This window comes from Pholcus phalangioides, unplaced genomic scaffold (assembly GCF_987345545.1).
Source record: "Pholcus phalangioides strain wild (caught in Gottingen) unplaced genomic scaffold, Ppha-v1.0 ptg000022l_1, whole genome shotgun sequence".
Lineage (NCBI taxonomy): Eukaryota > Metazoa > Arthropoda > Arachnida > Araneae > Pholcidae > Pholcus > Pholcus phalangioides.
In genome coordinates this window covers 17,894,218-17,911,583 of record NW_028301615.1, presented here as the reverse complement: position 1 = coordinate 17,911,583, position 17,366 = coordinate 17,894,218, and the positions used below count along the sequence as shown (strand labels likewise).

General features: G+C 39.9%; 66 non-coding genes across 66 annotated transcripts; all 66 read right to left on the bottom strand.

Annotated features, from left to right (window-relative positions):
• Nucleotides 1-16: 16 nt before the first annotated feature.
• TRNAE-CUC (transfer RNA glutamic acid (anticodon CUC)) lies at nucleotides 17-88 on the bottom strand. The gene has a single exon. It is a non-coding gene; the product is annotated as a tRNA-Glu (tRNA).
• Nucleotides 89-204: 116 nt separating this feature from the next.
• TRNAE-UUC (transfer RNA glutamic acid (anticodon UUC)) lies at nucleotides 205-276 on the bottom strand. The gene has a single exon. It is a non-coding gene; the product is annotated as a tRNA-Glu (tRNA).
• A 125-nt stretch (nucleotides 277-401) lies between these two features.
• On the bottom strand, nucleotides 402-473 carry TRNAE-UUC (transfer RNA glutamic acid (anticodon UUC)). The gene has a single exon. It is a non-coding gene; the product is annotated as a tRNA-Glu (tRNA).
• Nucleotides 474-598: 125 nt separating this feature from the next.
• TRNAE-UUC (transfer RNA glutamic acid (anticodon UUC)) lies at nucleotides 599-670 on the bottom strand. The gene has a single exon. It is a non-coding gene; the product is annotated as a tRNA-Glu (tRNA).
• Nucleotides 671-792: 122 nt separating this feature from the next.
• Nucleotides 793-864, bottom strand: TRNAE-UUC (transfer RNA glutamic acid (anticodon UUC)). Its single transcript has one exon. It is a non-coding gene; the product is annotated as a tRNA-Glu (tRNA).
• A 125-nt stretch (nucleotides 865-989) lies between these two features.
• Nucleotides 990-1,061, bottom strand: TRNAE-UUC (transfer RNA glutamic acid (anticodon UUC)). Its single transcript has one exon. It is a non-coding gene; the product is annotated as a tRNA-Glu (tRNA).
• A 125-nt stretch (nucleotides 1,062-1,186) lies between these two features.
• On the bottom strand, nucleotides 1,187-1,258 carry TRNAE-CUC (transfer RNA glutamic acid (anticodon CUC)). Its single transcript has one exon. It is a non-coding gene; the product is annotated as a tRNA-Glu (tRNA).
• A 122-nt stretch (nucleotides 1,259-1,380) lies between these two features.
• TRNAE-UUC (transfer RNA glutamic acid (anticodon UUC)) lies at nucleotides 1,381-1,452 on the bottom strand. The gene has a single exon. It is a non-coding gene; the product is annotated as a tRNA-Glu (tRNA).
• Nucleotides 1,453-1,577: 125 nt separating this feature from the next.
• Nucleotides 1,578-1,649, bottom strand: TRNAE-CUC (transfer RNA glutamic acid (anticodon CUC)). The gene has a single exon. It is a non-coding gene; the product is annotated as a tRNA-Glu (tRNA).
• Nucleotides 1,650-1,771: 122 nt separating this feature from the next.
• TRNAE-UUC (transfer RNA glutamic acid (anticodon UUC)) lies at nucleotides 1,772-1,843 on the bottom strand. The gene has a single exon. It is a non-coding gene; the product is annotated as a tRNA-Glu (tRNA).
• A 122-nt stretch (nucleotides 1,844-1,965) lies between these two features.
• Nucleotides 1,966-2,037, bottom strand: TRNAE-UUC (transfer RNA glutamic acid (anticodon UUC)). The gene has a single exon. It is a non-coding gene; the product is annotated as a tRNA-Glu (tRNA).
• A 125-nt stretch (nucleotides 2,038-2,162) lies between these two features.
• Nucleotides 2,163-2,234, bottom strand: TRNAE-CUC (transfer RNA glutamic acid (anticodon CUC)). The gene has a single exon. It is a non-coding gene; the product is annotated as a tRNA-Glu (tRNA).
• Nucleotides 2,235-2,356: 122 nt separating this feature from the next.
• Nucleotides 2,357-2,428, bottom strand: TRNAE-UUC (transfer RNA glutamic acid (anticodon UUC)). The gene has a single exon. It is a non-coding gene; the product is annotated as a tRNA-Glu (tRNA).
• A 320-nt stretch (nucleotides 2,429-2,748) lies between these two features.
• Nucleotides 2,749-2,820, bottom strand: TRNAE-UUC (transfer RNA glutamic acid (anticodon UUC)). The gene has a single exon. It is a non-coding gene; the product is annotated as a tRNA-Glu (tRNA).
• Nucleotides 2,821-2,945: 125 nt separating this feature from the next.
• Nucleotides 2,946-3,017, bottom strand: TRNAE-CUC (transfer RNA glutamic acid (anticodon CUC)). Its single transcript has one exon. It is a non-coding gene; the product is annotated as a tRNA-Glu (tRNA).
• Nucleotides 3,018-3,139: 122 nt separating this feature from the next.
• TRNAE-CUC (transfer RNA glutamic acid (anticodon CUC)) lies at nucleotides 3,140-3,211 on the bottom strand. The gene has a single exon. It is a non-coding gene; the product is annotated as a tRNA-Glu (tRNA).
• Nucleotides 3,212-3,334: 123 nt separating this feature from the next.
• TRNAE-UUC (transfer RNA glutamic acid (anticodon UUC)) lies at nucleotides 3,335-3,406 on the bottom strand. Its single transcript has one exon. It is a non-coding gene; the product is annotated as a tRNA-Glu (tRNA).
• Nucleotides 3,407-3,531: 125 nt separating this feature from the next.
• TRNAE-CUC (transfer RNA glutamic acid (anticodon CUC)) lies at nucleotides 3,532-3,603 on the bottom strand. The gene has a single exon. It is a non-coding gene; the product is annotated as a tRNA-Glu (tRNA).
• Nucleotides 3,604-3,728: 125 nt separating this feature from the next.
• Nucleotides 3,729-3,800, bottom strand: TRNAE-UUC (transfer RNA glutamic acid (anticodon UUC)). The gene has a single exon. It is a non-coding gene; the product is annotated as a tRNA-Glu (tRNA).
• A 125-nt stretch (nucleotides 3,801-3,925) lies between these two features.
• On the bottom strand, nucleotides 3,926-3,997 carry TRNAE-UUC (transfer RNA glutamic acid (anticodon UUC)). Its single transcript has one exon. It is a non-coding gene; the product is annotated as a tRNA-Glu (tRNA).
• A 125-nt stretch (nucleotides 3,998-4,122) lies between these two features.
• On the bottom strand, nucleotides 4,123-4,194 carry TRNAE-CUC (transfer RNA glutamic acid (anticodon CUC)). The gene has a single exon. It is a non-coding gene; the product is annotated as a tRNA-Glu (tRNA).
• Nucleotides 4,195-4,316: 122 nt separating this feature from the next.
• TRNAE-UUC (transfer RNA glutamic acid (anticodon UUC)) lies at nucleotides 4,317-4,388 on the bottom strand. Its single transcript has one exon. It is a non-coding gene; the product is annotated as a tRNA-Glu (tRNA).
• Nucleotides 4,389-4,513: 125 nt separating this feature from the next.
• Nucleotides 4,514-4,585, bottom strand: TRNAE-CUC (transfer RNA glutamic acid (anticodon CUC)). Its single transcript has one exon. It is a non-coding gene; the product is annotated as a tRNA-Glu (tRNA).
• Nucleotides 4,586-4,707: 122 nt separating this feature from the next.
• On the bottom strand, nucleotides 4,708-4,779 carry TRNAE-CUC (transfer RNA glutamic acid (anticodon CUC)). The gene has a single exon. It is a non-coding gene; the product is annotated as a tRNA-Glu (tRNA).
• Nucleotides 4,780-4,901: 122 nt separating this feature from the next.
• TRNAE-UUC (transfer RNA glutamic acid (anticodon UUC)) lies at nucleotides 4,902-4,973 on the bottom strand. The gene has a single exon. It is a non-coding gene; the product is annotated as a tRNA-Glu (tRNA).
• Nucleotides 4,974-5,098: 125 nt separating this feature from the next.
• On the bottom strand, nucleotides 5,099-5,170 carry TRNAE-CUC (transfer RNA glutamic acid (anticodon CUC)). Its single transcript has one exon. It is a non-coding gene; the product is annotated as a tRNA-Glu (tRNA).
• A 122-nt stretch (nucleotides 5,171-5,292) lies between these two features.
• Nucleotides 5,293-5,364, bottom strand: TRNAE-UUC (transfer RNA glutamic acid (anticodon UUC)). The gene has a single exon. It is a non-coding gene; the product is annotated as a tRNA-Glu (tRNA).
• Nucleotides 5,365-5,489: 125 nt separating this feature from the next.
• On the bottom strand, nucleotides 5,490-5,561 carry TRNAE-CUC (transfer RNA glutamic acid (anticodon CUC)). Its single transcript has one exon. It is a non-coding gene; the product is annotated as a tRNA-Glu (tRNA).
• Nucleotides 5,562-5,683: 122 nt separating this feature from the next.
• TRNAE-UUC (transfer RNA glutamic acid (anticodon UUC)) lies at nucleotides 5,684-5,755 on the bottom strand. The gene has a single exon. It is a non-coding gene; the product is annotated as a tRNA-Glu (tRNA).
• A 125-nt stretch (nucleotides 5,756-5,880) lies between these two features.
• TRNAE-CUC (transfer RNA glutamic acid (anticodon CUC)) lies at nucleotides 5,881-5,952 on the bottom strand. Its single transcript has one exon. It is a non-coding gene; the product is annotated as a tRNA-Glu (tRNA).
• Nucleotides 5,953-6,074: 122 nt separating this feature from the next.
• On the bottom strand, nucleotides 6,075-6,146 carry TRNAE-CUC (transfer RNA glutamic acid (anticodon CUC)). Its single transcript has one exon. It is a non-coding gene; the product is annotated as a tRNA-Glu (tRNA).
• A 125-nt stretch (nucleotides 6,147-6,271) lies between these two features.
• TRNAE-CUC (transfer RNA glutamic acid (anticodon CUC)) lies at nucleotides 6,272-6,343 on the bottom strand. Its single transcript has one exon. It is a non-coding gene; the product is annotated as a tRNA-Glu (tRNA).
• Nucleotides 6,344-6,465: 122 nt separating this feature from the next.
• Nucleotides 6,466-6,537, bottom strand: TRNAE-UUC (transfer RNA glutamic acid (anticodon UUC)). The gene has a single exon. It is a non-coding gene; the product is annotated as a tRNA-Glu (tRNA).
• Nucleotides 6,538-6,659: 122 nt separating this feature from the next.
• On the bottom strand, nucleotides 6,660-6,731 carry TRNAE-CUC (transfer RNA glutamic acid (anticodon CUC)). Its single transcript has one exon. It is a non-coding gene; the product is annotated as a tRNA-Glu (tRNA).
• Nucleotides 6,732-6,853: 122 nt separating this feature from the next.
• Nucleotides 6,854-6,925, bottom strand: TRNAE-CUC (transfer RNA glutamic acid (anticodon CUC)). Its single transcript has one exon. It is a non-coding gene; the product is annotated as a tRNA-Glu (tRNA).
• Nucleotides 6,926-7,047: 122 nt separating this feature from the next.
• Nucleotides 7,048-7,119, bottom strand: TRNAE-UUC (transfer RNA glutamic acid (anticodon UUC)). Its single transcript has one exon. It is a non-coding gene; the product is annotated as a tRNA-Glu (tRNA).
• Nucleotides 7,120-7,244: 125 nt separating this feature from the next.
• Nucleotides 7,245-7,316, bottom strand: TRNAE-CUC (transfer RNA glutamic acid (anticodon CUC)). The gene has a single exon. It is a non-coding gene; the product is annotated as a tRNA-Glu (tRNA).
• A 125-nt stretch (nucleotides 7,317-7,441) lies between these two features.
• On the bottom strand, nucleotides 7,442-7,513 carry TRNAE-CUC (transfer RNA glutamic acid (anticodon CUC)). The gene has a single exon. It is a non-coding gene; the product is annotated as a tRNA-Glu (tRNA).
• A 122-nt stretch (nucleotides 7,514-7,635) lies between these two features.
• TRNAE-UUC (transfer RNA glutamic acid (anticodon UUC)) lies at nucleotides 7,636-7,707 on the bottom strand. The gene has a single exon. It is a non-coding gene; the product is annotated as a tRNA-Glu (tRNA).
• Nucleotides 7,708-7,829: 122 nt separating this feature from the next.
• TRNAE-CUC (transfer RNA glutamic acid (anticodon CUC)) lies at nucleotides 7,830-7,901 on the bottom strand. The gene has a single exon. It is a non-coding gene; the product is annotated as a tRNA-Glu (tRNA).
• A 122-nt stretch (nucleotides 7,902-8,023) lies between these two features.
• TRNAE-CUC (transfer RNA glutamic acid (anticodon CUC)) lies at nucleotides 8,024-8,095 on the bottom strand. The gene has a single exon. It is a non-coding gene; the product is annotated as a tRNA-Glu (tRNA).
• A 122-nt stretch (nucleotides 8,096-8,217) lies between these two features.
• TRNAE-UUC (transfer RNA glutamic acid (anticodon UUC)) lies at nucleotides 8,218-8,289 on the bottom strand. Its single transcript has one exon. It is a non-coding gene; the product is annotated as a tRNA-Glu (tRNA).
• Nucleotides 8,290-8,414: 125 nt separating this feature from the next.
• Nucleotides 8,415-8,486, bottom strand: TRNAE-UUC (transfer RNA glutamic acid (anticodon UUC)). The gene has a single exon. It is a non-coding gene; the product is annotated as a tRNA-Glu (tRNA).
• A 122-nt stretch (nucleotides 8,487-8,608) lies between these two features.
• On the bottom strand, nucleotides 8,609-8,680 carry TRNAE-CUC (transfer RNA glutamic acid (anticodon CUC)). The gene has a single exon. It is a non-coding gene; the product is annotated as a tRNA-Glu (tRNA).
• A 122-nt stretch (nucleotides 8,681-8,802) lies between these two features.
• TRNAE-CUC (transfer RNA glutamic acid (anticodon CUC)) lies at nucleotides 8,803-8,874 on the bottom strand. The gene has a single exon. It is a non-coding gene; the product is annotated as a tRNA-Glu (tRNA).
• Nucleotides 8,875-8,999: 125 nt separating this feature from the next.
• TRNAE-CUC (transfer RNA glutamic acid (anticodon CUC)) lies at nucleotides 9,000-9,071 on the bottom strand. Its single transcript has one exon. It is a non-coding gene; the product is annotated as a tRNA-Glu (tRNA).
• Nucleotides 9,072-9,187: 116 nt separating this feature from the next.
• Nucleotides 9,188-9,259, bottom strand: TRNAE-UUC (transfer RNA glutamic acid (anticodon UUC)). Its single transcript has one exon. It is a non-coding gene; the product is annotated as a tRNA-Glu (tRNA).
• A 125-nt stretch (nucleotides 9,260-9,384) lies between these two features.
• Nucleotides 9,385-9,456, bottom strand: TRNAE-CUC (transfer RNA glutamic acid (anticodon CUC)). The gene has a single exon. It is a non-coding gene; the product is annotated as a tRNA-Glu (tRNA).
• Nucleotides 9,457-9,572: 116 nt separating this feature from the next.
• Nucleotides 9,573-9,644, bottom strand: TRNAE-UUC (transfer RNA glutamic acid (anticodon UUC)). The gene has a single exon. It is a non-coding gene; the product is annotated as a tRNA-Glu (tRNA).
• A 125-nt stretch (nucleotides 9,645-9,769) lies between these two features.
• On the bottom strand, nucleotides 9,770-9,841 carry TRNAE-UUC (transfer RNA glutamic acid (anticodon UUC)). The gene has a single exon. It is a non-coding gene; the product is annotated as a tRNA-Glu (tRNA).
• A 125-nt stretch (nucleotides 9,842-9,966) lies between these two features.
• On the bottom strand, nucleotides 9,967-10,038 carry TRNAE-UUC (transfer RNA glutamic acid (anticodon UUC)). The gene has a single exon. It is a non-coding gene; the product is annotated as a tRNA-Glu (tRNA).
• Nucleotides 10,039-10,160: 122 nt separating this feature from the next.
• On the bottom strand, nucleotides 10,161-10,232 carry TRNAE-UUC (transfer RNA glutamic acid (anticodon UUC)). Its single transcript has one exon. It is a non-coding gene; the product is annotated as a tRNA-Glu (tRNA).
• Nucleotides 10,233-10,357: 125 nt separating this feature from the next.
• Nucleotides 10,358-10,429, bottom strand: TRNAE-UUC (transfer RNA glutamic acid (anticodon UUC)). The gene has a single exon. It is a non-coding gene; the product is annotated as a tRNA-Glu (tRNA).
• A 125-nt stretch (nucleotides 10,430-10,554) lies between these two features.
• Nucleotides 10,555-10,626, bottom strand: TRNAE-CUC (transfer RNA glutamic acid (anticodon CUC)). The gene has a single exon. It is a non-coding gene; the product is annotated as a tRNA-Glu (tRNA).
• Nucleotides 10,627-10,748: 122 nt separating this feature from the next.
• TRNAE-UUC (transfer RNA glutamic acid (anticodon UUC)) lies at nucleotides 10,749-10,820 on the bottom strand. Its single transcript has one exon. It is a non-coding gene; the product is annotated as a tRNA-Glu (tRNA).
• Nucleotides 10,821-10,945: 125 nt separating this feature from the next.
• Nucleotides 10,946-11,017, bottom strand: TRNAE-CUC (transfer RNA glutamic acid (anticodon CUC)). The gene has a single exon. It is a non-coding gene; the product is annotated as a tRNA-Glu (tRNA).
• Nucleotides 11,018-11,139: 122 nt separating this feature from the next.
• On the bottom strand, nucleotides 11,140-11,211 carry TRNAE-UUC (transfer RNA glutamic acid (anticodon UUC)). Its single transcript has one exon. It is a non-coding gene; the product is annotated as a tRNA-Glu (tRNA).
• A 122-nt stretch (nucleotides 11,212-11,333) lies between these two features.
• TRNAE-UUC (transfer RNA glutamic acid (anticodon UUC)) lies at nucleotides 11,334-11,405 on the bottom strand. Its single transcript has one exon. It is a non-coding gene; the product is annotated as a tRNA-Glu (tRNA).
• A 125-nt stretch (nucleotides 11,406-11,530) lies between these two features.
• TRNAE-CUC (transfer RNA glutamic acid (anticodon CUC)) lies at nucleotides 11,531-11,602 on the bottom strand. The gene has a single exon. It is a non-coding gene; the product is annotated as a tRNA-Glu (tRNA).
• A 122-nt stretch (nucleotides 11,603-11,724) lies between these two features.
• On the bottom strand, nucleotides 11,725-11,796 carry TRNAE-UUC (transfer RNA glutamic acid (anticodon UUC)). Its single transcript has one exon. It is a non-coding gene; the product is annotated as a tRNA-Glu (tRNA).
• A 322-nt stretch (nucleotides 11,797-12,118) lies between these two features.
• On the bottom strand, nucleotides 12,119-12,190 carry TRNAE-UUC (transfer RNA glutamic acid (anticodon UUC)). The gene has a single exon. It is a non-coding gene; the product is annotated as a tRNA-Glu (tRNA).
• A 125-nt stretch (nucleotides 12,191-12,315) lies between these two features.
• Nucleotides 12,316-12,387, bottom strand: TRNAE-CUC (transfer RNA glutamic acid (anticodon CUC)). The gene has a single exon. It is a non-coding gene; the product is annotated as a tRNA-Glu (tRNA).
• Nucleotides 12,388-12,502: 115 nt separating this feature from the next.
• On the bottom strand, nucleotides 12,503-12,574 carry TRNAE-UUC (transfer RNA glutamic acid (anticodon UUC)). The gene has a single exon. It is a non-coding gene; the product is annotated as a tRNA-Glu (tRNA).
• A 125-nt stretch (nucleotides 12,575-12,699) lies between these two features.
• On the bottom strand, nucleotides 12,700-12,771 carry TRNAE-CUC (transfer RNA glutamic acid (anticodon CUC)). The gene has a single exon. It is a non-coding gene; the product is annotated as a tRNA-Glu (tRNA).
• A 125-nt stretch (nucleotides 12,772-12,896) lies between these two features.
• On the bottom strand, nucleotides 12,897-12,968 carry TRNAE-CUC (transfer RNA glutamic acid (anticodon CUC)). Its single transcript has one exon. It is a non-coding gene; the product is annotated as a tRNA-Glu (tRNA).
• Nucleotides 12,969-13,090: 122 nt separating this feature from the next.
• Nucleotides 13,091-13,162, bottom strand: TRNAE-UUC (transfer RNA glutamic acid (anticodon UUC)). The gene has a single exon. It is a non-coding gene; the product is annotated as a tRNA-Glu (tRNA).
• Nucleotides 13,163-17,366: the final 4,204 nt, after the last annotated feature.

Sequence of the window (17,366 nt, the reverse complement as noted above, 5' to 3'; positions counted from 1 at the left end):
TTTGTACGATGAAACATTCCCACGCCGGGAATCGAACCCGGGCCTTCTGGGTGAGAACCAGAAATCCTAACCACTAGACCACATGGGACGATCAGCATACCTAGTAAATAATCATGGAACACTTTCTGAAGAGTGATAACCAATTTCTAGTAAATGTACATAAATGAAAAAAAGAGGGATCAAGTATCTTTGTACGATAAAACATTCCCATGCCGGGAATCGAACCCGGGCATCCTGGGTGAAAGCCAGAAATCCTAACCACTAGACCACATGGGACGATCTGACAGTCTGGTAAATAAGCATGAAACCCTTTCTAAAGAGTCATAACCAATTCCTATTAGAGAATGTAAAATGAGCATCAATGAAAAAAGAGGGACCAAGTATCTTTGTACGATAAAACATTCCCATGCCGGGAATCGAACCCGGGCCTCCTGGGTGAAAGCCAGAAATCCTAACCACTAGACCACATGGGACGATCTGACAATCTGGTAAATAAGCATGAAACCCTTTCTAAAGAGTCATAACCAATTTCTAGTAGAGAATGTAAAATGAGCATCAATGAAAAAAGAGAGACCAAGTATCTTTGTACGATAAAACATTCCCACGCCGGGAATCGAACCCGGGCCTCCGGGGCGAAAGCCAGAAATCCTAACCAATAGACCACATGGGACGATCTGCATACCTAGTAAATAATCATGGAACACTTTCTGAAGAGTGATAACCAATTTCTAGTAAATGTAAAATGTGCATAAATGAAAAAAGAGGGATCAAGTATCTTTGTACGATAAAACATTCCCATGCCGGGAATCGAACCCGGGCCTCCTGGGTGAAAGCCAGAAATCCTAACCACTAGACCACATGGGACGATCTGACAATCTGGTAAATAAGCATGAAACCCTTTCTAAAGAGTCATAACCAATTCCTAGTAGAGAATGTAAAATGAGCATCAATGAAAAAAGAGGGACCATGTATCTTTGTACGACAAAACATTCCCATGCCGGGAATCGAACCCGGGCCTCCTGGGTGAAAGCCAGAAATCCTATTCACTAGACCACACGGGACGATCTGACAATCTGGTAAATAAGCATGAAACCCTTTCTAAAGAGTCATAACCAATTCCTAGGAGAGAATGTAAAATGAGCATCAATGAAAAAAGAGGGACCAAGTATCTTTGTACGATAAAACATTCCCACCCCGGGAATCGAACCCGGGCCTCCTGGGTGAGAGCCAGAAATCCTAACCACTAGACCACATGGGACGATCTGCATACCTAGTAAATAATCATGGAACACTTTCTGAAGAGTGATAACCAATTTCTAGTAAATGTAAAATGTGCATAAATGAAAAAAGAGGGATCAAGTATCTTTGTAGGATAAAACATTCCCATGCCGGGAATCGAACCCGGGCCTCCTGGGTGAAAGCCAGAAATCCTAACCACTAGACCACATGGGACGATCTGACAATCTGGTAAATAAGCATGAAACCCTTTCTAAAGAGTCATAACCAATTTCTAGTAGAGAATGTAAAATGAGCATCAATGAAAAAAGAGGGACCAAGTATCTTTGTACGATAAAACATTCCCACGCCGGGAATCGAACCCGGGCCTCCTGGGTGAGAGCCAGAAATCCTAACCACTAGACCACATGGGACGATCTGCATACCTAGTAAATAATCATGGAACACTTTCTGAAGAGTGATAACCAATTTCTAGTAAATGTAAAATGTGCATAAATGAAAAACGAGGGATCAAGTATCTTTGTACGATAAAACATTCCCATGCCGGTAATCGAACCCGGGCCACCTGGGTGAAAGCCAGAAATCCTAACCACTAGACCACATAGGACCATCTGCATACCTAGTAAATAATCATGGAACACTTTCTGAAGAGTGATAACCAATTTCTAGTAAATGTAAAATGTGCATAAATGAAAAACGAGGGATCAAGTATCTTTGTACGATAGAACATTCCCATGCCGGGAATCGAACCCGGGCCTCCTGGGTGAAAGCCAGAAACCCTAACCACTAGACCACGTGGGACGATCTGACAATCTGGTAAATAAGCATGAAACCCTTTCTAAAGAGTCATAACCAATTTCTAGTAGAGAATGTAAAATGAGCATCAATGAAAAAAGAGGGACCAAGTATCTTTGTACGATAAAACATTCCCGCGCCGGGAATCGTACCCGGGCCTCCTGGGTGAGAGCCACAAATCCTAACCACTAGACCACACGGGACGATCTGCATACCTAGTAAATAATCATGGAACACTTTCTGAAGAGTGATTACCAATTTCTAGTAAATGTAAAATGTGCATAAATGAAAAAAGAGGGATCAAGTATCTTTGTACGATAAAACATTCCCATGCCGGGAATCGAACCCGGGCCTCCTGGGTGAAAGCCAGAAATCCTAACCACTAGACCACATGGGACGATCAGACAATCTGGTAAATAAGCATGAACACCTTTCTAAAGAGTCATAACCAATTTCTAGTAGAGAATGTAAAATGAGCATCAATGAAAAAAGAGGGACCAAGTATCTTTGTACGATAAAACATTCCCACGCCGGGAATCGAAACCGGGCCTCCCGTATGAGAGCCAGAAATCATAACCACTAGACCACATGGGACGATCTGCAAATCTAGTAAATAATCATGAAACACTTTCTGAAGAGTGATAACCAATTTCTAGTAAATGTAAAATGTGCATAAATGAAAAAAAGAGGGGTCAAGTATCTTTGTACGATAAAACATTCCCATGCCGGGAATCGAACCCGGGCCTCCTGGGTGAAAGCTAGAAATCCTAACCACTAGACCACATGGGACGATCTGACAATCTGGTAAATAAGCATGAAAACCTTTCTAAAGAGTCATAACCAATTCCTAGTAGAGAATGTAAAATGAGCATCAATGAAAAAAGAGGGACCAAGTATCTTTGTACGATAAAACATTCCCACGCCGGGAATCGTGCCCGGGCCTCCTGGGTGAGAACCAGAAATCCTAACCACTAGACCACATGGGACGATCTGCATACCTAGTAAATAATCATGGAACACTTTCTGAAGAGTGATAACCAATTTCTAGTAAATGTAAAATGTGCATAAATGAAAAAAGAGGGACCAAGTATCTTTGTACGATAAAACATTCCCACGCCGGGAATCGAAACCGGGCCTCCCGGATGAGAGCCAGAAATCATAACCACTAGACCACATGGGACGATCTGCAAATCTAGTAAATAATCATGAAACACTTTCTGAAGAGTGATAACCAATTTCTAGTAAATGTAAAATGTGCATAAATGAAAAAAACAGGGATCAAGTATCTTTGTACGATAAAACATTCCCATGCCGGGAATCGAACCCGGGCCTCCTGGGTGAAAGCTAGAAATCCTAACCACTAGACCACATGGGACGATCTGACAATCTGGTAAATAAGCATGAAAACCTTTCTAAAGAGTCATAACCAATTCCTAGTAGAGAATGTAAAATGAGCATCAATGAAAAAAGAGGGACCAAGTATCTTTGTACGATAAAACATTCCCACGCCGGGAATCGTGCCCGGGCCTCCTGGGTGAGAGCCAGAAATCCTAACCACTAGACCACATGGGACGATCTGACAATCTGGTAAATAAGCATGAAACCCTTTCTAAAGAGTCATAACCAATTTCTAGTAGAGAATGTAAAATGAGCATCAATGAAAAAAGAGGGACCAAGTATCTTTGTACGATAAAACATTCCCACGCCGGGAATCGAACCCGGGCCTCCTGGGTGAAAGCCAGAAATCCTAACCACTAGACCACATGGGACGATCTGACAATCTGGTAAATAAGTATGAAACCCTTTCTAAAAAGTCATAACCAATTTCTAGTAGAGAATGTAAAATGTGCATAAATGAAAAAAGAGGGATCAAGTATCTTTGTACGATAAAACATTCCCATGCCGGGAATCGAACCCGGGCCTCCTGGGTGAAAGCCAGAAATCCTAACCACTAGACCACATGGGACGATCTGATAATCTGGTAAATAAGCATGAAACCCTTTCTAAAGAGTCATAACCAATTTCTAGTAGAGAATGTAAAATGAGCATCAATGAAAAAAGAGGGACCAAGTATCTTTGTACGATAAAACATTCCCACGCCGGGAATCGAACCCGGGCCTCCTGGGTGAGAGCCAGAAATCCTAACCACTAGACCACATGGGACGATCTGCATACCTAGTATATAATCATGGAACACTTTCTGAAGAGTGATAACCAATTTCTAGTAAATGTAAAATGTGAATAAATGAAAAAATAGGGATCAAGTATCTTTGTACGATAAAACATTCCCATGCCGGGAATCTAACCCGGGCCTCCTGGGTGAAAGCCAGAAATCCTAACCACTAGACCACATGGGACGATCTGACAATCTGGTAAATAAGCATGAAACCCTTTCTAAAGAGTCATAACCAATTTCTAGTAGAGAATGTAAAATGAGCATCAATGAAAAAAGAGGGACCAAGTATCTTTGTACGATAAAACATTCCCACGCCGGGAATCGTGCCCGGGCCTCCTGGGTGAGAGCCAGAAATCCTAACCACTAGACCACATGGGACGATCTGACAGTCTGGTAAATAAGCATGGAACACTTTCTGAAGAGTGATAACCAATTTCTAGTAAATGTAAAATGTGCATAAATGAAAAAAGAGGGACCAAGTATCTTTGTACGATAAAACATTCCCACGCCGGGAATCGAACCCGGGCCTCCTGGGTGAGAGCCAGAAATCCTAACCACTAGACCACATGGGACGATCTGCATACCTAGTAAATAATCATGGAACACTTTCTGAAGAGTGATAACCAATTTCTAGTAAATGTAAAATGTGCATAAATGAAAAAAGAGGGATCAAGTATCTTTGTACGATAAAACATTCCCATGCCGGGAATCGAACCCGGGCCTCCTGGGTGAAAGCCAGAAATCCTAACCACTAGACCACATGGGACGATCTGACAATCTGGTAAATAAGCATGAAACCCTTTCTAAAGAGTCATAACCAATTTCTAGTAGAGAATGTAAAATGAGCATCAATGAAAAAAGAGGGACCAAGTATCTTTGTACGATAAAACATTCCCACGCCGGGAATCGAACCCGGGACTCCTGGGTGAGAGCCAGAAATCCTAACCACTAGACCACATGGGACGATCTGCATACCTAGTAAATAATCATGGAACACTTTCTGAAGAGTGATAACCAATTTCTAGTAAATGTAAATTGTGCATAAATGAAAAAAGAGGGATCAAGTATCTTTGTACGATAAAACATTCCCATGCCGGGAATCGAACCCGGGCCTCCTGGGTGAAAGCCAGAAATCCTAACCACTAGACCACATGGGACGATCTGACAATCTGGTAAATAAGCATGAAACCCTTTCTAAAGAGTCATAACCAATTTCTAGTAGAGAATGTAAAATGAGCATCAATGAAAAAAGAGGGACCAAGTATCTTTGTACGATAAAACATTCCCACGCCGGGAATCGAACCCGGGCCTCCTGGGTGAGAGCCAGAAATCCTAACCACTAGACCACATGGGACGATCTGCATGCCTAGTAAATAATCATGGAACACTTTCTGAAGAGTGATAACCAATTTCTAGTAAATGTAAAATGTGCATAAATGAAAAAAGAGGGATCAAGTATCTTTGTACGATAAAACATTCCCATGCCGGGAATCGAACCCGGGCCTCCTGGGTGAAAGCCAGAAATCCTAACCACTAGACCACATGGGACGATCTGACAATCTGGTAAATAAGCATGAAACCCTTTCTAAAGAGTCATAACCAATTCCTAGTAGAGAATGTAAAATGTGCATAAATGAAAAAAGAGGGACCATGTATCTTTGTACGATAAAACATTCCCATGCCGGGAATCGTACCGGGGCCTCCTGGGTGAGAGCCAGAAATCCTAACCACTAGACCACATGGGACGATCTGCATACCTAGTAAATAATCATGGAACACTTTCTGAAGAGTGATAACCAATTTCTTGTAAATGTAAAATGTGCATAAATGAAAAAAGAGGGATCAAGTAGCTTTGTACGATAAAACATTCCCATGCCGGGAATCGAACCCGGGCCTCCTGGGTGAGAGCCAGAAATCCCAACCACTAGACCACATGGGACGATCTGATAATCTGGTAAATAAGCATGAAACCCTTTCTAAAGAGTCATAACCAATTCCTAGTAGAGAATGTAAAATGAGCATCTATGAAAAAAGAGGGACCAAGTATCTTTGTACGATAAAACATTCCCACGCCGGGAATCGAACCCGGGCCTCCTGGGTGAGAGCCAGAAATCCTAACCACTAGACCACATGGGACGATCTGCATACCTAGTAAATAATCATGGAACACTTTCTGAAGAGTGATAACCAATTTCTAGTAAATGTAAAATGTGCATAAATGAAAAAAGAGGGATCAAGTATCTTTGTACGATAAAACATTCCAATGCCGGGAATCGAACCCGAGCCTCCTGGGTGAAAGCCAGAAATCCTAACCACTAGACCACATGGGACGATCTGACAATCTGGTAAATAAGCATGAAACCCTTTCTAAAGAGTCATAACCAATTCCTAGTAAATGTAAAATGAGCATCAATGGAAAAAGAGGGACCAAGTATCTTTGTACGATAAAACATTCCCACGCCGGGAATCGAACCCGGGCCTCCTGGGTGAGAGCCAGAAATCCTAACCACTAGACCACATGGGACGATCCGCATACCTAGTAAATAATCATGGAACACTTTCTGAAGAGTGATAACCAATTTCTAGTAAATGTAAAATGTGAATAAATGAAAAAAGAGGGACCAAGTATCTTTGTACGATAAAACATTCCCACGCCGGGAATCGAACCCGGGTCTCCTGGGTGAGAGCCAGAAATCCTAACCACTAGACCACATGGGACGATCTGCATGCCTAGTAAATAATCATGGAACACTTTCTGAAGAGTGATAACCAATTTCTAGTAAATGTAAAATGTGCATAAATGAAAAAAGAGGGATCAAGTATCTTTGTACGATAAAACATTCCAATGCCGAGAATCGAACCCGGGCCTCCTGGGTGAAAGCCAGAAATCCTAACCACTAGACCACATGGGACGATCTGACAATCTGGTAAATAAGCATGAAACCCTTTCTAAAGAGTCATAACCAATTTCTAGTAGAGAATGTAAAATGAGCATCAATGAAAAAAGAGGGACCAAGTATCTTTGTACGATAAAACATTCCCACGCCGGGAATCGAACCCGGGCCTCCTGGGTGAGAGCCAGAAATCCTAACCACTAGACCACATGGGACGATCTGACAATCTGGTAAATAAGCATGAAACCCTTTCTAAAGAGTCATAACCAATTTCTAGTAGAGAATGTAAAATGAGCATCAATGAAAAAAGAGGGACCAAGTATCTTTGTACGATAAAACATTCCCACGCCGGGAATCGAACCCGGGCCTCCTGGGTGAGAGCCAGAAATCCTAACCACTAGACCACATGGGACGATCTGCATACCTAGTAAATAATCATGGAACACTTTCTGAAGAGTGATAACCAATTTCTAGTAAATGTAAAATGTGCATAAATGAAAAAAGAGGGATCAAGTATCTTTGTACGATAAAACATTCCAATGCCGGGAATCGAACCCGAGCCTCCTGGGTGAAAGCCAGAAATCCTAACCACTAGACCACATGGGACGATCTGACAATCTGGTAAATAAGCATGAAACCCTTTCTAAAGAGTCATAACCAATTCCTAGTAAATGTAAAATGAGCATCAATGGAAAAAGAGGGACCAAGTATCTTTGTACGATAAAACATTCCCACGCCGGGAATCGAACCCGGGCCTCCTGGGTGAGAGCCAGAAATCCTAACCACTAGACCACATGGGACGATCCGCATACCTAGTAAATAATCATGGAACACTTTCTGAAGAGTGATAACCAATTTCTAGTAAATGTAAAATGTGAATAAATGAAAAAAGAGGGACCAAGTATCTTTGTACGATAAAACATTCCCACGCCGGGAATCGAACCCGGGTCTCCTGGGTGAGAGCCAGAAATCCTAACCACTAGACCACATGGGACGATCTGCATGCCTAGTAAATAATCATGGAACACTTTCTGAAGAGTGATAACCAATTTCTAGTAAATGTAAAATGTGCATAAATGAAAAAAGAGGGATCAAGTATCTTTGTACGATAAAACATTCCAATGCCGAGAATCGAACCCGGGCCTCCTGGGTGAAAGCCAGAAATCCTAACCACTAGACCACATGGGACGATCTGACAATCTGGTAAATAAGCATGAAACCCTTTCTAAAGAGTCATAACCAATTTCTAGTAGAGAATGTAAAATGAGCATCAATGAAAAAAGAGGGACCAAGTATCTTTGTACGATAAAACATTCCCACGCCGGGAATCGAACCCGAGCCTCCTGGGTGAAAGCCAGAAATCCTAACCACTAGACCACATGGGACGATCTGACAATCTGGTAAATAAGCATGAAACCCTTTCTAAAGAGTCATAACCAATTCCTAGTAAATGTAAAATGAGCATCAATGGAAAAAGAGGGACCAAGTATCTTTGTACGATAAAACATTCCCTCGCCGGGAATCGAACCCGGGCCTCCTGGGTGAGAGCGAGAAATCCTAACCACTAGACCACATGGGACGATTTGCATGCCTAGTAAATAATCATGGAACACTTTCTGAAGAGTGATAACCAATTTCTAGTAAATGTAAAATGTGCATAAATGAAAAAAGAGGGATCAAGTATCTTTGTACTATAAAACATTCCCATGCCGGGAATCGAACCCGGGCCTCCAGGGTGAGAGCCAGAAATCCCAACCACTAGACCACATGGGACGATCTGATAATCTGGTAAATAAGCATGAAACCCTTTCTAAAGAGTCATAACCAATTTCTAGTAGAGAATGTAAAATGAGCATCAATGAAAAAAGAGGGACCATGTATCTTTGTACGATAAAACATTCCCATGCCGGGAATCGAACCCGGGCCTCCTGGGTGAGAACCAAAAATCCTAACCACTAGACCACGTGGGACGATCTGCATACCTAGTAAATAATCATGGAACACTTTCTGAAGAGTGATAACCAATTTCTAGTAAATGTACATAAATGAAAAAAAGAGGGATCAAGTATCTTTGTACGATAAAACATTCCCATGCCGGGAATCGAACCCGGGCCTCCTGGGTGAAAGCCAGAAATCCTAACCACTAGACCACACGGGACGATCTGACAATCTGGTAAATAATCATGAAACCCTTTCTAAAGAGTCATAACCAATTTCTAGTAGAGAATGTAAAATGAGCATCAATGAAAAAAGAGGGACCAAGTATCTTTGTACGATGAAACATTCCCACGCCGGGAATCGAACCCGGGCCTTCTGGGTGAGAACCAGAAATCCTAACCACTAGACCACATGGGACGATCAGCATACCTAGTAAATAATCATGGAACACTTTCTGAAGAGTGATAACCAATTTCTAGTAAATGTACATAAATGAAAAAAAGAGGGATCAAGTATCTTTGTACGATAAAACATTCCCATGCCGGGAATCGAACCCGGGCATCCTGGGTGAAAGCCAGAAATCCTAACCACTAGACCACATGGGACGATCTGACAGTCTGGTAAATAAGCATGAAACCCTTTCTAAAGAGTCATAACCAATTCCTATTAGAGAATGTAAAATGAGCATCAATGAAAAAAGAGGGACCAAGTATCTTTGTACGATAAAACATTCCCATGCCGGGAATCGAACCCGGGCCTCCTGGGTGAAAGCCAGAAATCCTAACCACTAGACCACATGGGACGATCTGACAATCTGGTAAATAAGCATGAAACCCTTTCTAAAGAGTCATAACCAATTTCTAGTAGAGAATGTAAAATGAGCATCAATGAAAAAAGAGAGACCAAGTATCTTTGTACGATAAAACATTCCCACGCCGGGAATCGAACCCGGGCCTCCGGGGCGAAAGCCAGAAATCCTAACCAATAGACCACATGGGACGATCTGCATACCTAGTAAATAATCATGGAACACTTTCTGAAGAGTGATAACCAATTTCTAGTAAATGTAAAATGTGCATAAATGAAAAAAGAGGGATCAAGTATCTTTGTACGATAAAACATTCCCATGCCGGGAATCGAACCCGGGCCTCCTGGGTGAAAGCCAGAAATCCTAACCACTAGACCACATGGGACGATCTGACAATCTGGTAAATAAGCATGAAACCCTTTCTAAAGAGTCATAACCAATTCCTAGTAGAGAATGTAAAATGAGCATCAATGAAAAAAGAGGGACCATGTATCTTTGTACGACAAAACATTCCCATGCCGGGAATCGAACCCGGGCCTCCTGGGTGAAAGCCAGAAATCCTATTCACTAGACCACACGGGACGATCTGACAATCTGGTAAATAAGCATGAAACCCTTTCTAAAGAGTCATAACCAATTCCTAGGAGAGAATGTAAAATGAGCATCAATGAAAAAAGAGGGACCAAGTATCTTTGTACGATAAAACATTCCCACCCCGGGAATCGAACCCGGGCCTCCTGGGTGAGAGCCAGAAATCCTAACCACTAGACCACATGGGACGATCTGCATACCTAGTAAATAATCATGGAACACTTTCTGAAGAGTGATAACCAATTTCTAGTAAATGTAAAATGTGCATAAATGAAAAAAGAGGGATCAAGTATCTTTGTAGGATAAAACATTCCCATGCCGGGAATCGAACCCGGGCCTCCTGGGTGAAAGCCAGAAATCCTAACCACTAGACCACATGGGACGATCTGACAATCTGGTAAATAAGCATGAAACCCTTTCTAAAGAGTCATAACCAATTTCTAGTAGAGAATGTAAAATGAGCATCAATGAAAAAAGAGGGACCAAGTATCTTTGTACGATAAAACATTCCCACGCCGGGAATCGAACCCGGGCCTCCTGGGTGAGAGCCAGAAATCCTAACCACTAGACCACATGGGACGATCTGCATACCTAGTAAATAATCATGGAACACTTTCTGAAGAGTGATAACCAATTTCTAGTAAATGTAAAATGTGCATAAATGAAAAACGAGGGATCAAGTATCTTTGTACGATAAAACATTCCCATGCCGGTAATCGAACCCGGGCCACCTGGGTGAAAGCCAGAAATCCTAACCACTAGACCACATAGGACCATCTGCATACCTAGTAAATAATCATGGAACACTTTCTGAAGAGTGATAACCAATTTCTAGTAAATGTAAAATGTGCATAAATGAAAAACGAGGGATCAAGTATCTTTGTACGATAGAACATTCCCATGCCGGGAATCGAACCCGGGCCTCCTGGGTGAAAGCCAGAAACCCTAACCACTAGACCACGTGGGACGATCTGACAATCTGGTAAATAAGCATGAAACCCTTTCTAAAGAGTCATAACCAATTTCTAGTAGAGAATGTAAAATGAGCATCAATGAAAAAAGAGGGACCAAGTATCTTTGTACGATAAAACATTCCCGCGCCGGGAATCGTACCCGGGCCTCCTGGGTGAGAGCCACAAATCCTAACCACTAGACCACACGGGACGATCTGCATACCTAGTAAATAATCATGGAACACTTTCTGAAGAGTGATTACCAATTTCTAGTAAATGTAAAATGTGCATAAATGAAAAAAGAGGGATCAAGTATCTTTGTACGATAAAACATTCCCATGCCGGGAATCGAACCCGGGCCTCCTGGGTGAAAGCCAGAAATCCTAACCACTAGACCACATGGGACGATCAGACAATCTGGTAAATAAGCATGAACACCTTTCTAAAGAGTCATAACCAATTTCTAGTAGAGAATGTAAAATGAGCATCAATGAAAAAAGAGGGACCAAGTATCTTTGTACGATAAAACATTCCCACGCCGGGAATCGAAACCGGGCCTCCCGTATGAGAGCCAGAAATCATAACCACTAGACCACATGGGACGATCTGACAATCTGGTAAATAAGCATGAAACCCTTTCTAAAGAGTCATAACCAATTTCTAGTAGAGAATGTAAAATGAGCATCAATGAAAAAAGAGGGACCAAGTATCTTTGTACGATAAAACATTCCCACGCCGGGAATCGAACCCGGGCCTCCTGGGTGAAAGCCAGAAATCCTAACCACTAGACCACATGGGACGATCTGACAATCTGGTAAATAAGCATGAAACCCTTTCTAAAGAGTCATAACCAATTTCTAGTAGAGAATGTAAAATGAGCATCAATGAAAAAAGAGGGACCAAGTATCTTTGTACGATAAAACATTCCCACGCCGGGAATCGAACCCGGGCCTCCTGGGTGAGAGCCAGAAATCCTAACCACTAGACCACATGGGACGATCTGCATACCTAGTAAATAATCATGGAACACTTTCTGAAGAGTGATAACCAATTTCTAGTAAATGTAAATAAATGAAAAAAGAGGGATCAAGTATCTTTGTACGATAAAACATTCCCATGCCGGGAATCGAACCCGGGCCTCCTGGGTGAAAGCCAGAAATCCTAACCACTAGACCACATGGGACGATCTGACAATCTGGTAAATAAGCATGATACCCTTTCTAAAGAGTCATAACCAATTTCTAGTAGAGAATGTAAAATGAGCATCAATGAAAAAAGAGGGACCATGTATCTTTGTACGATAAAACATTCCCACGCCGGGAATCGTGCCCGGGCCTCCTGGGTGAGAGCCAGAAATCCTAACCACTAGACCACATGGGACGATCTGACAATCTGGTAAATAAGCATGAAACCCTTTCTAAAGAGTCATAACCAATTTCTAGTAGAGAATGTAAAATGAGCATCAATGAAAAAAGAGGGACCAAGTATCTTTGTACGATAAAACATTCCCACGCCGGGAATCGAACCCGGGCCTCCTGGGTGAGAGCCAGAAATCCTAACCACTAGACCACATGGGACGATCTGCATACCTAGTAAATAATCATGGAACACTTTCTGAAGAGTGATAACCAATTCCTAGTAAATGTAAAATGTGCATAAATGAAAAAAGAGGGATCAAGTATCTTTGTACGATAAAACATTCCCATGCCGGTAATCGAACCCGGGCCTCCTGGGTGAAAGCCAGAAATTCTAACCACTAGACCACATGGGACGATCTGACAATCTGGTAAATAAGCATGAAACCCTTTCTAAAGAGTCATAACCAATTTTCGTGGTGACCTCTGTCTTCCATTTTCCGAAGTAAAGATGGGAAATGCTTGAATTTTCTTGTGATGTCTGTATCGTGTTGTACGGCTGTGTGTACGTCTCTGTGGAGAGACTATTTTTCAAATGGGGATTCTTGCTAACTGCAAATCATCTGAAACTTTTTTGTAATTGAATTTATGTCTCTAAAGTCAAGGGTTGCAGAAAGATATATCAGAATTTCTCAACCTTTGAAAACCCGGAGCCCGGTTAGAGTGGAAGGCCCTTTCATGCACAAAACTAATGGGAGATAAATTGGTAAAATTAAAACGATGGCCTTCGTGTGATAGATATCAGGGCGCGATGATTGAGAAAAAATGCTGACATGGCATGAGGTTTCCGTCAGAACTAGCCTGAACTAGCTTCGTTGCTGACCGGACATGGCTGTTCGAGCTAGACGGTAAGATCCGAAAAAAAAAAAATACGTAAAGATTTTTAAAACCTACAAGGGTTTCAAGTCCCACCGTGTGTGTGTGTATATAGAAGAGATGGCCGATCGCGTGATAAATTACACCACTTAACACTGTTCGGTTTTCTGCGGATAAGGAAATCCATCGGCACGCAATTGTTTGCCTAAATATGTGTATTTCTACAATGGTTATTAATGCTAATGACATCCTGCGTCTTCCTTATAATTTATGCGATATGAGAAAAAAATATTAAATAAAAGCTAAATTGAAAACAATGTGAGAGCTTATATTGCGAAACTGTGAAAGAAAAATCTTTTAGATGTCCGATTTTGGTCGCTAACAATGAGTTGTTAGCATCTACTGTGTGGTTATGGCTGCTGTCTCGAAAAGCCTTACACGTGGATGTGAACGTGATTTTTTTTTTTGTCTGGCCTATATCTTACATGTAAGGAGTAGGCTATGTTATTCATTTTTGGATCATTTAGAGACATTAATGAATTACGATTGTTGAAATATATTTTTTTCATTGTTGAATTGTTTACTAGCCATGGATACATGGCATGTATCACAATGTATAACAATGTATATGTATGACAATTTTTGGAATCATCAACGTTTTACGCATCGCTTATGGAACATTAGTAACTAGTCGTTATTATCTTTATTAATTAGAGTTATGCTTTTCAATATTGTTGGAGATAACCTATTGTTTGGTGCTCGTGAATGCAGAAATAAATGTTCTTCAACTATTTTTGAAGTTGCATTACTCATCTGTGAATCACTGATATGATATGCCTCCAAATTGTTTTAGAAAATATATTGTTTGACAGGCTGTGGATACTCAAGAAAATGTTCCATAACCATTGTTGAAATTGTATTTTTCATTTGTAGATCATTGAACAATAATAACGAACCACAAGCTATTGTTGGATGAAATGTATTGTTTACCAACCATAAATAATGAATTTAATGCTTTGTCAACTTGTTGAAGCTCATTACTGGATCGTTGAGGATCATTAATAAATTGCAAACCATTATTGAAGTACATTTATAGATTTTTAGAAAAATGATATTGTTTGGAATCGATACATAAAGGAATATACAGATTCAACGGCTATTGGAAGAAACATTTCGTAAGCATCGTTGACGTTATATTCTGTGTTTCTGAATCTGCGAAATCATTGTTATATTTCAACTATGTTCAGAAATCATTGTTATATTTCAACTATGTTCAGAAATCATTGTTATATTTCAACTATGTTCAGAAATCATTGTTATATTTCAACTATGTTCAGAAATCATTGTTATATTTCAACTATGTTCAGAAATCATTGTTATATTTCAACTATGTTCAGAAATCATTGTTATATTTCAACTATGTTCAGAAATCATTGATATGTTTCTAAATTGTTCAGAAATCATTGTTATATTTCAACTATGTTCAGAAATCATTGATATGTTTCTAAATTGTTCGGAAATCATTGATATGTTTCTAAATTGTTCGGAAATCATTGATATTTTTCTACATTGTTCAAAACCGTTCTTTAAGTTCTGCACTTTATAGATCACTTAAAAACAATTACAAATCACAAACCATTGTTGAAGGGTTGTTCTTACACTGTTCGGAAATTATTGCTGAAGTTGTATTCTTCGTTGAGGAAACAATATCGAAATGCAAACAATTGTTAAATGTTGTTTTTGCATCTTTCGGAAATCATTGACATATCTCTACATTGCTCAGAAACCATTGTTGAAGTTACATTCTTGATTTTTAGATAATTAAAGAAACAGTATTAAATCATAGATCATTGTTCAGGGCTATTTTTTCATTGTTCGGAAATCATTCAGATATTTCTACATTGTTCTGAAAATATTGTTGAAGTTACATTATATTATTTTTAGATCATGAAAAACAATAGCAAACCATTATTGAAGATATTTTCTACGTTATTGTGGAAAATACATTTTCTTATATCTGTGAATTCAGAAGTAAAAAGTTCCTTCTCTAGATCATTGAGAAAAATTAATGAATCAGTAAAGAAGGTTAAGTAATGTTTCTACATTGTTGGAGAAAATGCATTGTTTGCCGGCCATGGATACAGAAGAAAAAGTTCCTTGAACATTTTCTCGTATTCAGGAATTTCATTATCTTTGAAAAATGATCAAGATTCAACGATCAATTTTCGTGAAATTAATTTTTTTTTCTTCAAAATTTGTTATCTGACCAATACAACAACGATTGTTGTCGGGTTAATTAAATGGTAATTAATGACCAACAATACAGAAATGTTACCTGAATAATAACGGAATATACATCGGCCGAAACTCTTCAATGAGATCGGTTTCGGATGTAATTATCGTATCACAAATCACCGTGACGCACAACGGCGGTTATTATATTGTTGAGGAAAAAAATTTTTTTTTTTTCGATTGTTGGAGTGTTATTTACCACGACTTTAAAATAACACCATTATCGAGAGAAGTTGTGAGTTTTTCCTCCGATTTTTTTTCTCACCAAAATCAGATAACACGTCAAAAAAGACGCGTCTGTCTCTCGCAAGTTCAAGGTGTTATGGAAATTCACTGCTTTTAAGTGATTGGTATTCAGACGAAGATGGATCGTTATTTTCCATTACTTTTCTATACCCCTTAACATGCGGCAACGGGAAAAACGTAGATTTTGATTTAATTTTTCATAATTTTTTCAGATATTCTTGCAGTTAGCTTTATTCGTGAACCAACCTCTTGGTGTCAACAGAAATATCTCGTAAGTTAAGTCCATCCATCACCGAAAGAGTCTTAACCACACCCTTTCGGAAAGACGTCATATCCCGTTGAGACTAGAGAACTATATAAGAAAAGGTTCTGGCATTTTGAAGGATGGAATTTTTTAGTACGGTCAACCCTTGGTTTACGAACTTAATTTGTTCCTGAAGTCGGTTTTTAAACCGAATTGTTCATAAACCGAAATAATTTTCCCTATAGGAATCAATGTAAAATAAATTTATCCGTTACCGGGGTTCCGAAGATTTTTAGAATGAACTTTTTCTGTGCTGCTGCTGTGCATAACCAACATGGTTATCATTAGACCGTCAAACCGAAAGATACCCAGGCCACATCGCCATATGGCAATATCGGCTCATTGTCCTCACTGACTGGATACCTCTGGCAATTTATTCATAAAAAAGCATACATTACAAAATATACATTACAAAATATACGTTACAAAATATACATTACAATCATAACAACTATAAAATCATGATCTAAGTATACAATCATAACAACTATAAAATCATAATCTAAGTATAAAATCATAATCTAAGTATAAAATCATAATCTAAGTATAAAATCAGTTGCGAGATCACAATCTACGTATACAATTGGAAATCAAGCATGTAATCCTATATTACATATTAAATCTTAATCCTCCTATGTTTTTTTCCCCGCATTGTAACTTCTGACGTCTCTTCTGCGTTTTTTCGAAGGTATGAAAATTACGAAGGTTTTTAACAACTGGCTGTTGCGAAGATATATTTCGGAAAGAGAGAAAATCGAACCCACGCCCTAGACCACTAGACTACAGAGGCACAGAATCCCTCAATCTTTCCTTGGAGCTCGTGTACACTGAAAGGGACCGTACATGGACGGCCGAACCAGGCTCAGGCCAAGCTCTCAACTGCTGACGTTGCCATAAACAAT